We start from the raw sequence: 14,860 nt of genomic DNA, 5'->3' as shown, positions 1-14,860 counted from the left end.
CAATGAAGAAGTTCTAACACAAATCAAGAAGTAAAAATAATCTTTTAACATTGACGACTTCCAGAATCGAGTGGTTTTGTGCTTCGTATGTAAATTTCACATAGGTATTAAATAATTTAATTACAGTAAAGAAATGTATGTTGAATTTGAAGAGTTAACAGTATTGAATGAAAAATCAATGATTTAGTTTAACAAAGATTTGGAAGTTCAAAGAAAGGGATTTTTTGCCAAATTATGACTAAGAGAGAGAAGAAAACCTGCTGAAAGTATTTATTAAAGATGAAAACAGCAAGAGGAGTGATAGCCCAAGGGGCATGAGTAAGGAGAATGAACTCAGTGTAACATTAGGCTGAACGTTAAAACTATTTCTTGATTCTAAACTTCTTCAGACTCAGAATTTTGTTTTTCCAAAAAGAAGATGGAAGCCAAGTAACATCATAGTTGTGCTTTTGGAGTTGTTGGTTTGGTTATTTTTAACTGCTTTTACAAAACAATGAGTGCACACTGTAGAGTCTGTTCCTAAGCTACCAATGTTGTGGGCAAATCAGAAAAATGAAATGAAATGAAATGAAATGAAATGAAATGAAATGAAATGAAATGAAATGAAATGAAATGAAATGAAATGTGGATGTGGCCCACTAAGTCAGAATAAAATATTTTCTATCGATGGTACTATTAAGTTTTGATCACACCCAAGGAAAATTGAATGAGACTGAAAAAGCAATGAAATCAACACTCTAATTTGGTGGTTGGGTCCCTTCCCTGAAAGGTGCAAACACTCTCTTCTGATTTTACTGCATTTAGGAGTTTTGTGTCCTATTTCGAAGTATCCATAGTAATTGGACAAGATATTTAAACAGGTCTTACCAAGGACTGGAACATGATTCTGCCCTCATAAAGGAATATTTTAAACTGAGAAAAGAAGGATTATCTCTTGGCCTAGTGAATCTTTTATAATTCCAGCAAAAGCTGGCTGTCTAGAAGGGTGCATGAAGTCATCCTCCAACAGTTCAATGTTTAGATCCCATTCCTAGGACATGTGAATTTGATATCCCTAAGGCTAAGAAAACAACTGGAAATAGGTGTTCCACAGGCTGCATGAGTGCTCTGCCGACTGCATTAACAGATGACAAAACAACAGTCCAACTGCCAAAGCCTTTGCTGGCATTTCCATGAAGAACCTTACTCAGTAGACATGCTAAAAAACTTTGTAATATATCAGAGAGGTACAAGAATAGCCATAGTCTTCTGATGTAAGTGATGTGCTGGGCTTTTCTGTGTTGTCAGTGCCAGGGCTTACATGACTGGTGCTGACTGGGTGCATAAGTTACAGTGAAAATGAAAATGGAGACATTGAGGGGCTACCATTTTGCAATTACACAGCCTGTGTCACACATCTGACTTTTAGTGGAAGTTCTGAAAAACATGATGTGCTGACAACAGCATCTGCCTGGGAATTTGCTGGAAAAGACTGGTCACACAGACAATAAAATCTCCAGAGCTGATTTTCAGGAAGCAGGAGTGGAGGATTGGTGTCTCTGCAGGCTGCCTATTTGCACTACATCACCTGTGTTATTAATCCTGAAAACCTTGTCACTGTCTGGAAACTATTTGCTTTGACACTATTCAAGACTTCCAAACCCCATTTCTACCTGGCCCAAAGCAATTCCCTGCACTGCAGGTAGTCCATTAAACAACACACAATTTCTGTTTAGGGTTTAAAAAAAATAGCCTTTTGCTTTTTGCAATAGGCTATTTGGATTTTTATTGACTGACTGTAGTAGACTATTATGTCACTTGCTCTGTAAAAATGCACAAGCCATGAATGACATCAGTGTCAGAGACAAAAAGGAAAGGCCAAGGTCTGCAAAGGAGCTTAAGGTACTTAAATCCAAAACATAGATCCTTGGATTTTTTCATACCTTTCAAAGAAATGGAATTCCCATCAGTGAACATGTCTAGATGTCTGCATTTCTGGTGCTGGAAATATGGATTTCTTTCAAAATCCTGATAGCAGATCAGTAGCTAAGTCCTCTCAGGGCTCCTACGCTCCACACATTTTGTCAGTGTTCCTCATGATGTCCCTGTCTCCTGGGGCACACTCTCAGGATCTGTTCCAGTTCTGCCTGGAGAAAAGCTGGGAGAAGCAGGTAAAATCTCCAGTCTTTGCATTGACAATGCAATGATAGAGACACTCCGTGCATGAAGATTTTTCCCATGTCTAGTTTAGCCCAGATATTTTTCTGAGACTGTTTTTTCATACAGGTCAGTGAAGCCTCTCCTGTCTGTAGCTCCCCCTCAGTCTGTAGTGAGCACCTTCCACAGAAGAATAAGTGCATGTCTGAGTGCCCACCAGCCTGCCAGGAGGGGATCCAAACCACGGGGTTGTTGATGCACAGACCGACTCTTGCTCTCTGGAGGTTTCCCAATGGATAGCTTCACTGTGCAGAAGCTGTTGAATAATCACAGGGTGTTGGAGGAAAGTGATAAAAAGCCTCTCTGTTTTCACTGGGAAGGCACTGTGCTCAGTTTATGGGCAGTACAAACCTGGCTCCTCTGCCTACATGAGCGCTGCAATTGCGTGGATGTTTGGTGGTGAGGGAGATTTGCATCTTTGCTGGGTTAAGATGGGGCCTCATTCAAGGCAAAAGTCATCCTGGGTCTTAAGAAAGAGTATCAAACCCTTGCATTTTCAGGGATGTGACAAGCAAACCATAGAACAGTGATGGAATGGAAAACAGAAGATCTGGCCTAGGTTCTCTAAAATTTGAGAAGTTTTAGATCATGGCACTGAACAGGAGCCCCTAACCACCAGTACAGGTGCTAGGCTGGTCTGAGTTAAAGGACCCACATAATGCCTTGTGATGCAGCAAAATATTGAGCCTCTCAGCAGGCACAAATAGGCCATGGCTTTTAAGGATCAGGAAAACTGGATGCCTGGGAGGCAAACATGTGAAAACCATCTGGAACATCATCAGAAGAGTTTTCTTGTTTCCTAACTAGGTATGTTATTACCTGTATCACAGGTTGGTCTAAGGGGGATGTCTAAAAAGCTCTTGTGCAGGCTCAGATTGCACTTGGCAGCTTCAAAACGCTGCAAGCAGCCCTGCCATTGTCTGCAGGGTGTGTTGAAAGTGAGGCTGAAGAAGTGGGATAGAAACTGCATGCATGGGGTGGGCGGGTCCCTTGTCACCAGCTTTTGGCAAGGTAGCTGCTGTGTCAAGGCTGTGCCTGCCCTCAGGTCTGCATTTTGGGACACTATACTCTTGTCTCGGATCTTCAGATATCCCTGATGTTTCATGTCATTACTAACCTTAAAAAAATCTGTCTCTTTTATTTCTATTGAAAATCTGCTGTCTAGCTCAAAATCTAGCCCTGGTTTTTTGAGCACTCTCCAGTATCTACCTGGACTACTGCTAAAATAAAAATCCATTTGCTTCTCTTTAGGTAATGCACTCAACGATGGTCTCTGCAAAATGCAATTTCCATCTAATGCTTGGACTAGACCTCATGAAATAAGATGCTGAGAAAGATTTACGAGTTACTGCAGCTCAAGCTAATGTGCTGATAGCTGTGGAATTTCAGATGTTTAAATAAAAAGTACTCACAGCTGCAGCGGGACTTTCCTAATTTGCCAAAAACCCTTAGAAAATAGCCCTCCAAAACGGTAAGTAAAGGTTTAGTCTGTATATGTACACTTGACTTTCATACAATTTTAAATAGTCCTTGCAAACAATTAAAAATAATTGTGGAATCATCCTTACATGTAAAAATACTTCTGAGGGTAGAACAAGCAAGCAGGAGTGAGCTGGACCTTTCTGTCTGCTCTACCCCTGGGAATCCTCCTAGATGCATACACCTGATGGCACCTACTCTGCACAATAGCTGCTAAAACCTCCAGAGCCCTCTGGGAAGTCTCTTATTGACTTACCCTCCATTGAGACTCCCCTTGGCTTCCAGGCACAGCATAAAGAGCATAACAGACCAGTTCCTGCCTTGAATAATCATTTGAAAGATTCAGCTAAAGGCTACAGCACCAATTTCATTATTAAAAATAGTGGAGGATTTGATGCAATGGATGGAAAGCTGATTTACAAATATGTCACATGCCAAATCCAACTTTCAGGTTTCTTGGTTAACTTAATGTTATTTCAAGATGTCAAATGGACCATACACTATGTTGTTTTCTGCAGGAAAGATAGACTGCAATCCACTTTTATATGTTTCATCCTTATATTAAGGGTCCAGAAGAAGGATAAAAAGCCACTTGAGAAGACAGCCAGTGCTTATAATCATGTAGCTGTGATTGTATAAGAGTATTATTATTTTTCCAGTGTATATATGTTGGCATAATGCTGCTTTGGACACAGCTAAAATATATATTAATAAAAACTTTTTTACCAGTATAATTCCTTGCCTGGCCAAAATCAGCTACACAAGTATAAGCATATGTATATAAGCACAACTGTGTTTATACCATTACCAGCTGCAGTTGGAGCCTCTCGTACAGGCAAACCCAAGCCCTTCAACTCTTCAGAACACACCAAAATGGCACCAACCCTAATGTTTAGAGATTTGACCCTCTTTCATAAACAAATTATAAATCACTTTAGTCCTCTGTGTTTGGGGAATGGTCCTAAAGTGAAAATGTTTAAAGAGATGTCGTGCTTCCAACTGAGGCATTAGAAACATTTGATTTCTTTTTTTTTCAACTGGTGTCTTTCAGAAACCAGTTGTGTCAAGAGTGCCAAGTGTTTGATGTTGGTTTTCTGACAGGACTACTTAGAAATGTATTGTTTGGGCTGATTTTGGGTAACACAAACGTTTCCATGCTTTGGTGAATCCTTGATGTTGTAGTACTTTAGGGGAAAGATGATAACAACATCAAACTTCAGTCAAGGCCCTTCTATTATATTTGTTGTATATAGTCAGAAATCCAGTTTCAGGGTAATCATAGAATCCTAGAACGTTTTGGGTTGAAGGCACCTCAAAGATCTAGTTCCAATCCCCTGCCACGGACAGGGATGTCTTCTACTAGATCAGGTTATTCAGAGCCCCATTCAGCCTGGTCATGAACATATCCAGGGACAGGGAGTCCACAGCCTTTGGGCAACCTGTCCCACCCTCACAGTGAGGAATTTCTTCCTTTAATCCAATCCAATCCAATCCAATCCAATCCAATCCAATCCAATCCAATCCAATCCAATCCAATCCAATCCAATCCAATCCAATCCAATCCAATCCAATCCAATCCAATCCAATCCAATCCAATCCAATCCCCTCTTTCCGTTTAAACCATCCCCATTTCTCCCATCACTACATACCCTTGTCAAAAGCCCCTCTCCAGCTCTTCTTTATCCCCTTGAGGCACTGGAAGCTCCCCTAAGGTCTCCCTGGAGTCTTCCCCTCTCTGGGCTGAACAACTCCAGCTCTCTCAGACTGTTTTTGTAGGAGACACGCTCCAGCCCTCTGATCATAACCTGGACGTGGGCTGGCTGCCTCACTCGTGGGCTCTTGGTGAGCACCATCCTATGAGAGGGCTTTGTAAATACAGGAGTACTTCTGTACTAGTGCACAGAGTTAATTTAGGACCAGAAGTGACACTTTCATGTCCAAATTATTAAAAATGCACAAAGAAGAGATGCAACACAGACACATTTCTGAACAATCTGTTGGTTGAGTTGGTTGCCTGTCCAGCCATGGCATTATTCTCAACTGAGCTGATCCACTAATAGGGGAAGTTGGCTTTGAATGTGTTTACTGGTGAAGAAATACATCTTCTAAAACGGTGGGAATTTTACTCTTAATATAGAAAATCATCTTGCTTCTGTTCTTAGAAGTAGAAATAAGTTAGAATGTAAATCCAATTGTTTTTTAATTTGGTCACTGGAGAAGGCAGTGCCTTTCAAGGCTTGTCCCAAGGTTCACTGAGGTCTGTATGGGCTTCCCAGCTGTTTTTCATGGGCTGTTTCTCCAGCCTCTTAGTAAGCCTTCTGTATTTGCAATGCCTCAGTCTCCATGATTCATTATATTGCTCAAACTTCACACTCTGAGAAGGCATGAATATATGATATCAGTTTAAGGGGAATAAAGATCACTAGAGAATTGTTCCAAGGACATTTGGGACCACCTAGCAGTAAATGAGGTTATGCATTTTCAGTCCATCTTCCTGCAGCCAGTCAGGACGTGTCATTCCGAGAAGACGCAGCTGAGTTAGGATGATTTCCAGTTCACCGTAGGTTTTTGGGAAGTTGCTGCAACAAATGAATACTCAGTCTCTCCTAGGAGAAGGAGTCTACTAGACATCACTGGGTGTGTGAAACAAATATCTTCCAAGGGATCAGCAACATCAGATGCTATCTGACCACTGATAAAACGAGACACAGGCAGTCCAGAACAGGCAGTAAATTTTATACTTTGCAAAACAAATGTCTTTTCAAGTGCAAATTCAGCATTTAATCAAAGCCTGTGGTCACAAGAAAGTTGTTTTCCCTTGTTCCTTCTTTTTTTGTGTGTGTTGCTTTTATTAACATTGTCTTTGATATTTCCTAGAAACCCTTCTCATTTTCTTGCTATTTTTAAGAGGTATGCTGCTGCAAAAGTATTGCTGTGCAAAGCACTCCAGTGTCAAACTTCTCTTTGTTTTCAAGGTTTTAAAAATAGTTCTGTATTTAAATATTCTCTAGCACTGAAGAGAACAACTGAGCTGTTTTCTTTATGGTTCATATGGAACCATATGTATGTGACACAGTGCTGTACAGGACTTCATATTTTATTCATTAATTTAGTTTGAGAGAGTAGCTGTTTGATGTGCAGCTATTTCAAGCCAATTCTACTTTATAAAATCCTTCTAATCAAATTGGATAGCCTCCTGATATAAATATTTAATTTCAAAAATCCTCACACTTGTGATAATTTTTATTCTGTATTGTAACTTTCAAACTGTTCTTCCATAAGTGAAGAAACTGATGTTACTCTCATACAAACATGAAGATATTAACATTTATCTTCTACCTCTAGTCAGCTTGTGTAAACATGCTTCAGTATAACTAACTAGTTTGATGTTTGGGACTGAGTTTGGAGATATGACGATGCTGTGCCTGCTCCTGTCTGTAGCTCTGGATGGAGTAGCTAATTTGAGACAAAAATTGCAATTTCTAGTGAATTTACCAAACTTTGAGCCATAGCAAGGAGGGGAGCATGGCATTGCCTGTCTCCGAGGGGCTGTGCAGGCATCCCCCTGTCAGTTCAAGGCCCTTGTGTCCAGGACAGGGCTGGGGATGGTGGGTGGTGGGTGGCACCACAGAGGGGCTCGTGGTGGGTGGCACCAGCAGCTGCTGGGCACTGCAGCCCTCACACACAGCCTGTCCTGCTGGGCTAAAAAATGAGACATGCCAGGTGATTTTATATTTATTTTTTTTACTGTTTTGGGGATTTTCAGTTATTGCTGCAGCCTAGGAGGGCTCCTGGCTGGGCTTTGCCTCGTGCCGTTGTATTGAGGCAAGCATGGATGTGCAAGTGGGAGGCTTTACAGAAAGTGAGCTACCAGTAAAATGTAGATTCTTCCAGGATTTACAGCAGCTGAATGAGAGTTTTCCACACCACACTTAAAAACTTAGTTTACTATTCAATTATAGCTGACTTTTTTGGAGTTAGCCTTTAGCCCCTCTGCCTGTCTTATCCTCTCTGTTGAGGATATATACCTCCCTCCTTGTACCTCAAAGAGGGATTTAATATCTATCTTATATTACCTCATTCCTTCCATCTTTCCACCAATAGAGGATTGCTCCTGGGAGAAGTATTTAGAATTTTGTGTGGTCCAGTTCTGAAAGATTTTGGACACAAGAAACAGCCTCTTTCCTTATGGCACAGCTTCACATCCTACTTTGTTCAAGTGGTGGAAATTGTATTCCAGTTAAAATTTTCCTTTTTCCTAACTTTGTCCTGTGAGAGCCCATTTAATTATACCAAGCAACTAAGCCAATGCTCATTCAGCCAAATTGGTGTTGGCTTAGTCTAACTCTCCCTGAGCTTGAAAAAGCACCATGCATGTGACAGAGTGGTAAGGCAAAAACATTCTCCTAAGAGTGTCCAGTGGGTTTGCTGAGACTGACCCCTCACACCTTGGCATGAGCCTGAGGAAAAGTGAACAGCCTGGGCCCACATTTCTACTGTCTATCCAAATTTTCCATCAGTTTGATTTCTCTTTTCTACAACCTGCTAAAAATGTTGACTTTTCTATTTAAAATAAAATAAAACCCTCTATTTTTCAGCCCATTGTTATTTACCACAAGTGGGACTGAATCATGTTTCTGCATTTCCCCTCCCTTTTTCACTTCCCAAATCCAGGCTACAGGCAAATTTGAAATGCTCTGTGTCAGACAGCAGGACAGCAGGCAGACATGGAACATATGCTGAAGATTTTGAATGGACTCTGGAAAGAAACTCAGCATTTATTAGAAGATGGAAACACTTTTGGTTCTAATGTGCAATTAGGGAATTAAAAATCTTTAAAGAAAATCCAAATAGTCAGGATAAAAAAATTCCAACAGCCTAATACCCCTAGTAACATCCAGGCCTGGCATTTAAATTAAGTATCTCTGTCTCTTTCAATGTGTGATCCTTTTCACTCTCACATCCATGGCCACAAAGAAACATTTAATGCCATTTGCACACTTAGAAAATCCACTCCTTCTGCTCCCTGAAGAATTCATTCACCCTGCTCTCCTACCCTTCCCAAAAGCAAGGGAAGGGTTTATTAAGAACCAACATTTGTAAGAGAAGCTGTTTAACAAGACTTGGGCAAGTTTGGATTTTTTCCAGACCAATTCCTAGCGCAGCAGCTGTGAGGATCCTGTCAAAACACCAGCCTAGATAATTTACTTGCTGTCCTTTGCCATTCCTCTATCTGTGAGCCAACTAAAAATAGAGATGGACTGTGGGGCTCCAAGGAACTGCACTGAGTGTAGCATTTGAGATGATGGTGTGTATTTAACAAGAAATGTTTTATAATTGAAACAGAAATAGTAGGAGCTAAATATAGACTTATAAATTCATTTGGACTCTGGAGTTGGCAATTTTGTCTTTATGGTATTTGTATGAGTTCCTTATTTGAAGCAACATGAAGTGATTTTTTTTTTTTTTCAGACTGCAAGCATTTCAATGATCCAATATTTTTGGTACACATCTGCGTGGAATATCTGGCAAGTACAAGTTAAATTTTAAAATGGGATTTTTTCCCCTTAGAAAAAGTTCCTGTGATGAAATCAAACTGGGCAGTAGTGAACCCCTCAAAGGGTGACAGAGGGAAAGAACTTTTTTTGCAAAATCTATTATTTTTGTTTAATTTTGATGAGCATGTCTGGGTGGTGATTCTTTCCCACTGTTTGTAGAGAGACATGAGTTACTTCCTCCCACACTGATGCCAAGCCAGAAATGCTCAGAGACAACTGAGTCTGCTCTGCACAACTTATTGCTTAAGCTTATTGCTGCCATGCCAAGCTGGAAAGTCCTCTTCTGTGATTTCCCCCTGGAAAAGCTCCTGAGGAAATTGCTGCACCACATTGTGGATCTTCTCTAAATTCTCCTGGGCACGTGGGAAGCAGTCTCCTTTCCTGTAGGGCAGATGTGGCCTGGTCAATGAAAAGGAAAAGAACATTCATTGGGTTGTCACTGCCCATGGGTACCTGGCTGTTGTGGGAAGTACAGGGTGTGGCAGAAAAGAAATCAGGGTGATAAAAAGCAAAACACCAAGGTTTCTCAGTCCTCAAATTTCCCAGTAAATGGGCAGTAAAACATGGTGAGCAGTCCTCTCACCTAGCTGTAGCTGCCTGTAAGACAGGGATCAGGTCTGAGCTCATTGTCTCCCTCTACGACTGGGAGAAAGAGGATTAATCCCACTGTGACACAGGATTAGTACTGCCCATTGGAATTGTGCCACTCTAGTAGATACTGAAAAAGCCAGTTCAGGGTCAGAGAATCCTATCTGAAGAACAGAATTACCCAGAAAAACTCAAAGATCAACATGGGCAAATAAATAATGAGGAAGCGTCCCTGTAGAAGAGATTTTATACAACTTTGTCCACCCAAATGAAATTATTTGGCTAAAGATACCAACAGTGCTTCAGTTTAATCTCAATAGAAATCAATGAAATATATTATTCACTAAACCCAGCAATTACTGAATAACAAGATATAACTTCCCACCACATCCTATTTCTAGCTGCAGGCCTTTTGAAAATGCAGCAGCTTCCCAGTGGCTGAGGTGGCACCGTTCACTGAGCTCTCTGGTGACAGAGCTTTCCAACAACAAGCCTCATCTTCACCTCTCCATCAGGGCTGCCAGGGGCTGAGTTCAGAATTAAGTCAGGAGGGGCAAAGACATCACTGCATCATCTTTCAGCCCTTTGAAAAAAACAAAGAGCACATACTTGGCAGCATTTTAATTTCTATGGTTACTTAAGAATAACAGCACAGCTGGGGAACTGTTGCTACAACCCACTAGCAGAGATCATTTAAGAGGTCACACTTAAGCAGATCCATTAAAAAAGCACTGCTTTTTTCAGAGATAATAAACCAAGGACTGTAGGTTGCACTCTTTATGTTACTATCAAGTGGACTTATCCTGCTAGTCATAAATTTGCCTTCATTATTTCAAAAGCAGTAGGAAGAAGGATGTGTCTTTATTTAAGACATCCACCAGGACTGATGATTTCTGGACAAAATCTTGACCAGGAGCATGACTCACTGGGATTTTGTCAGTCACAGATGCTGATGTCTCCCATGTTAATGTGGGCCAGTGCTTCACGCAGCTTGGAGAGGCTTTCTGGCTGGGGAGACCTGCAAAAGGCTTTGCTTTCTACCAAGGGCACAGTAACTCCATTTTCCAGCAAAGTCCAGGAAAAATAATTGAGTAACCCTGAATCAGAATGATCTGGGAGTTCTGACACAGACTTCCTGTACAACCTGGCTGGTTTGTGCTTTCAGTTTTGATCTTTATTTTGTTTCTTAGTTATCGGGGCAGCAGTCATTCATTGCAATAAAATACATCTTTAATTGTTGCAACAGATTTTAAAAGCATTTTGGCCATGGAAAATTATTGCTTTGTATTTCACAATGTCCTAATCAGGAGGGAAGTGAAGGCAAAATTCACCCTTATTTTGTCTGCAATGCATTTACTAGGGTCTACTTTGAAGCAAATTCAGTCCTGAACAGCCAGGGATAAGGACTTTAGGTACTTATTTTACTTTTGCACATTCCAAAAGGAAGCATGTCATCAGGTAATGGAAAAACTGATATTTTACATGTTTATGGGTAGAATTTTGAAGGACACTATTGCAAATATAAAATAATTACTAAACTTAGGATCACAGACTCATAAAACATAGAATAGTTTGGTTTGGGAGGGACCATAAAGATCATCTTTTCTCATCCCTCCCCCCAGATCATGTTTCTGCATTAATGTGCTGAGCCTGTGAGTCGGCCCACAGAAATGCACTGCTGCGTCAATGCAAATGTTGTGTTTTGACATTTTATTCAATGTAATGCAGGATTAGTGTCAGAAAAGGCCAAGGAAATCCATGTAAGTCCTTTTTCAAGACTCTTCTTTTTACATACTGTCCCTACACACACTGGAATAAGCACATCATCCCAAATTAAGCCACTGACATCAGTAGAGTTTCACCTGGGACAGATTTGGCTTACTTTTGCTAATTGCATCATTATCCTCAAGCTCCACTGAACAATTCATTAGTGGCAGACAGCTGAATTTCTAAAAGTGTGTGTAACCTAACTCTAACAAACAGCACAGTAGAAACCACTCTCAGTAGCTCCTCTGGGCAACCAAGGACACCATGAAATTGAAAAAATAAACATAAACAAAGAATATTTTTCAATCTGCTTCCCATCTGGAGTACTGGCTATTTTTTCAGCTCTTAAACTGAGGCACCTTTGCATCCTATTAAGAAAATTCTCTACCTTTTGCCATCTTTGATGACCCCTGTGAATTTAAGAGCATTTCTATAGATTAGAGATTTCCCTTTCAGCACTTCTAAAGAATAAACTAATCTGCCGTGGATTGCTAAATTTTGAAAATTCCTGCTTAAATCTTTATTTTTGTTGTGTAAGGGAAAGGTCAAAGTATGATTTTGACTTTTATTCATACTTCCTAATTTTTTCTCACCTGTTTTCATCTACCCATTAAATTCCTACAGATAATCAGGCATTGCTGGACATGGCTCCAGGCTGAGCAGTGGCTGTGCTGGGGTGACAGGGACAGCCAGCTGTCCCCTGCAGCTCCTGGGGCCATTCCCCACGGTGGTGTCCTCCTGCTGCTGCCCTGTCTGGAGGACAGAAGAGCTCTGTGGCAGAGCTTGCCCTGTGCCTGCTGGCCTGGGTGTCTGACAGCTCTCTGAACCTGCTTCATTTCCTAGCAGAGGCTTAACCTCAGAGTCTGCTGAGGAACCTTTCTCTGGTGAGTACTCACTGTGGTCCTTCCTCACTTTTGTCTCTAACACCACTTAAAGAGGAACAGTATTGCTTCATCCCTCTCATGTCAGACTCCAGATAAACAGGATGTTTCCTACAGAACTTGCAGTTTGACTGATGTGTCTAATAGCCAGTGTAGGACTTAATTAACTAAAAATCCCCCATCCAAACAATGTTGATTGTTGGCTAAAGTTTGATTTCTTGAGATACCAAAAGTTACCTAATCTAAAATGTCATGGTTCTTGTCCTCTTTTTGATTCTTTTACTCATGGTCATACTTCTTCTCAGTAACAGTGCTTCAGGAGGAGAGAGACCATCTCTGCATCAGTGAGATGCTCTTCTTTCTCCATCACTCCATCAGTGGGATGCTCTTCTTTCTTTCTCCATCACTCCATCAGTGGGATGCTCTTCTTTCTTTCTCCATCACTCCATCAGTGGGGTGCTCTTCTTTCTCCATCACTCCCTCAGGGGGATGCTCTTCTCTCTCCATCTCATGATGGCTGGAAGTGGCAGAGGCTGTGTGTAGGTACTCACAGTCTTGTTTCTGGATCTCACCAGAGCTGGTTGGGTGCAAGTGCGGCAGATCTGGGGACATGTGAAATAGACCTACAGGTATGTGCCCTAACAAATATTCCAGTCTGGAAACAAATAACTTTTTAGTGTCTGAGGAAAATGTGTTTCATCTCACCCCACCACAGACCTCTGAAATAGCTGTTACGAACTGTCTGCTGCAAGACCCTGTTTCTATTCAGTGATTATAAGGGCATTCTAGGTGATCACCTCAGCTGCACCTTTGACAGATATCTGAGGCCAAGAGAGGCTGGTTCAGACACCAATCCCCTGCTGGATGTGGGTCTAGGTGGGGGCTGCTCGGTTCATCACTTGATGAAGTATCACAGATTCTATCACAGATTTTCTCACACAGATACCATCTACAGAGCAATAATCTGAGATCAAATCTTCTGTCCCTCCAGCATGTCTCTCTCCACTCTTGTGTATTCAGCACCCTTTGGCCTATGCCCAGCTTGCAGACGGAGCCCAAATTTCCTTACAGCCTGCCTGACTGGTATTTGAGGAAGGCCTACGTGTTCCATTCCCAGAATCAGCATTTTCAGGTTTTTCAAGAGCTGGGGTTGTGCCCAGAGAGGTACACTGGGGACTGCATTTGTGAACATTCCTGCTGGATGCTGACTAACGTGCACCTGCTGCTCCAACAGGTCCCTCTCAACATCCTGGTTGTGGTCTGGGTTTTCTATTGTCTCAGAAGTGCTGACTCATCACAGCCTCTCCCATTATGTGCTGGAGCAGTCTCTCCCTTTGTCCTGGAGTTTCTCCAGACTTTATCACCTCTAATAGCACAGAGTTTCCAGGAAAACAAATCATCCTTCGTGAATGACCTCATAAGACAAGTATTTAACTGTCCTCCACCTCTGGTGAGCTACGAAAGTTGCATGTAAATAAAGGAGCTGAATCATCTTTTTCATGAATGTTTAACTTAACCCAGTTAATAAAACAGGATAAGAGTAGAAAAAGATTTTTATAAACATACTGTACATGTCCAATTTGTCCTGCTTTAGCAAAGTATAACCAAGAACTGGAGAGGTTTTGACCAGTATTGGTAGAAAGCTTGTTCCTTATCTATCTATCTATCTATCAACTATCTATCTATCTTCATGATTTCTTTATATCTATAAGGCTGATCAAGCAATTCAGTTTGAGGATAAAGAAAAGTCCATTAAGGAGACAGCACTCTAAAACTTAGTTGAGACCATGAGTAAATAAGTTTGAAGGCAGCTAATGCACAGCCAAATGTTGTGAATCCCTACCAAAAATCCCTAGCAAGCTCTCTGTGGTGTATCACCAAATGTTGTGTCTTCATACAATAATGGAGTAAATGACAAGTAAAAGTTTATTTGACTCTTCATTTCTCTGCTTCTTTATGTCTATTTCTTTACTTCAGCTCTCTAAAGAATAAGATTGCTTGTGCAGAAGAAGCAACAGCAATGACATTTCTCACTTTCTCTGATTCCAGAAGTAAGGACAAAAAACAACATCTGATGCTTCACCTCCTGCCTGTCCATTCAAACCAACTGCTACAAGTCCAGCTGTTTTAATACTTCTCTGCATTTAATGCCTCTTTGCTAATTTAAGCTCTAATTTAAGCAGCAATTAATGAAATGGACAACCCAATATCAGACTAAAGTGTTTCCTTTTAAACACAGAAAGTATCCAGTGTGGTGAATATCAGCTGGTAGCACTGTCAGCTGCAGTGAGGCCCTGGTCAGAAGCCCTGGTCTCTGAGGGTGTGGTGCAGCTGTGCAGTTGACCACACTCCTCCTCACCTTCAGCCAAGGACATCACAGAAGGTTTTGTG

Source organism: Prinia subflava, chromosome 7 (genome assembly GCF_021018805.1).
Source record: "Prinia subflava isolate CZ2003 ecotype Zambia chromosome 7, Cam_Psub_1.2, whole genome shotgun sequence".
In the NCBI taxonomy this organism is placed as follows: Eukaryota; Metazoa; Chordata; class Aves; order Passeriformes; family Cisticolidae; genus Prinia; species Prinia subflava.
Note: the sequence above shows the minus strand (reverse complement) of the source record.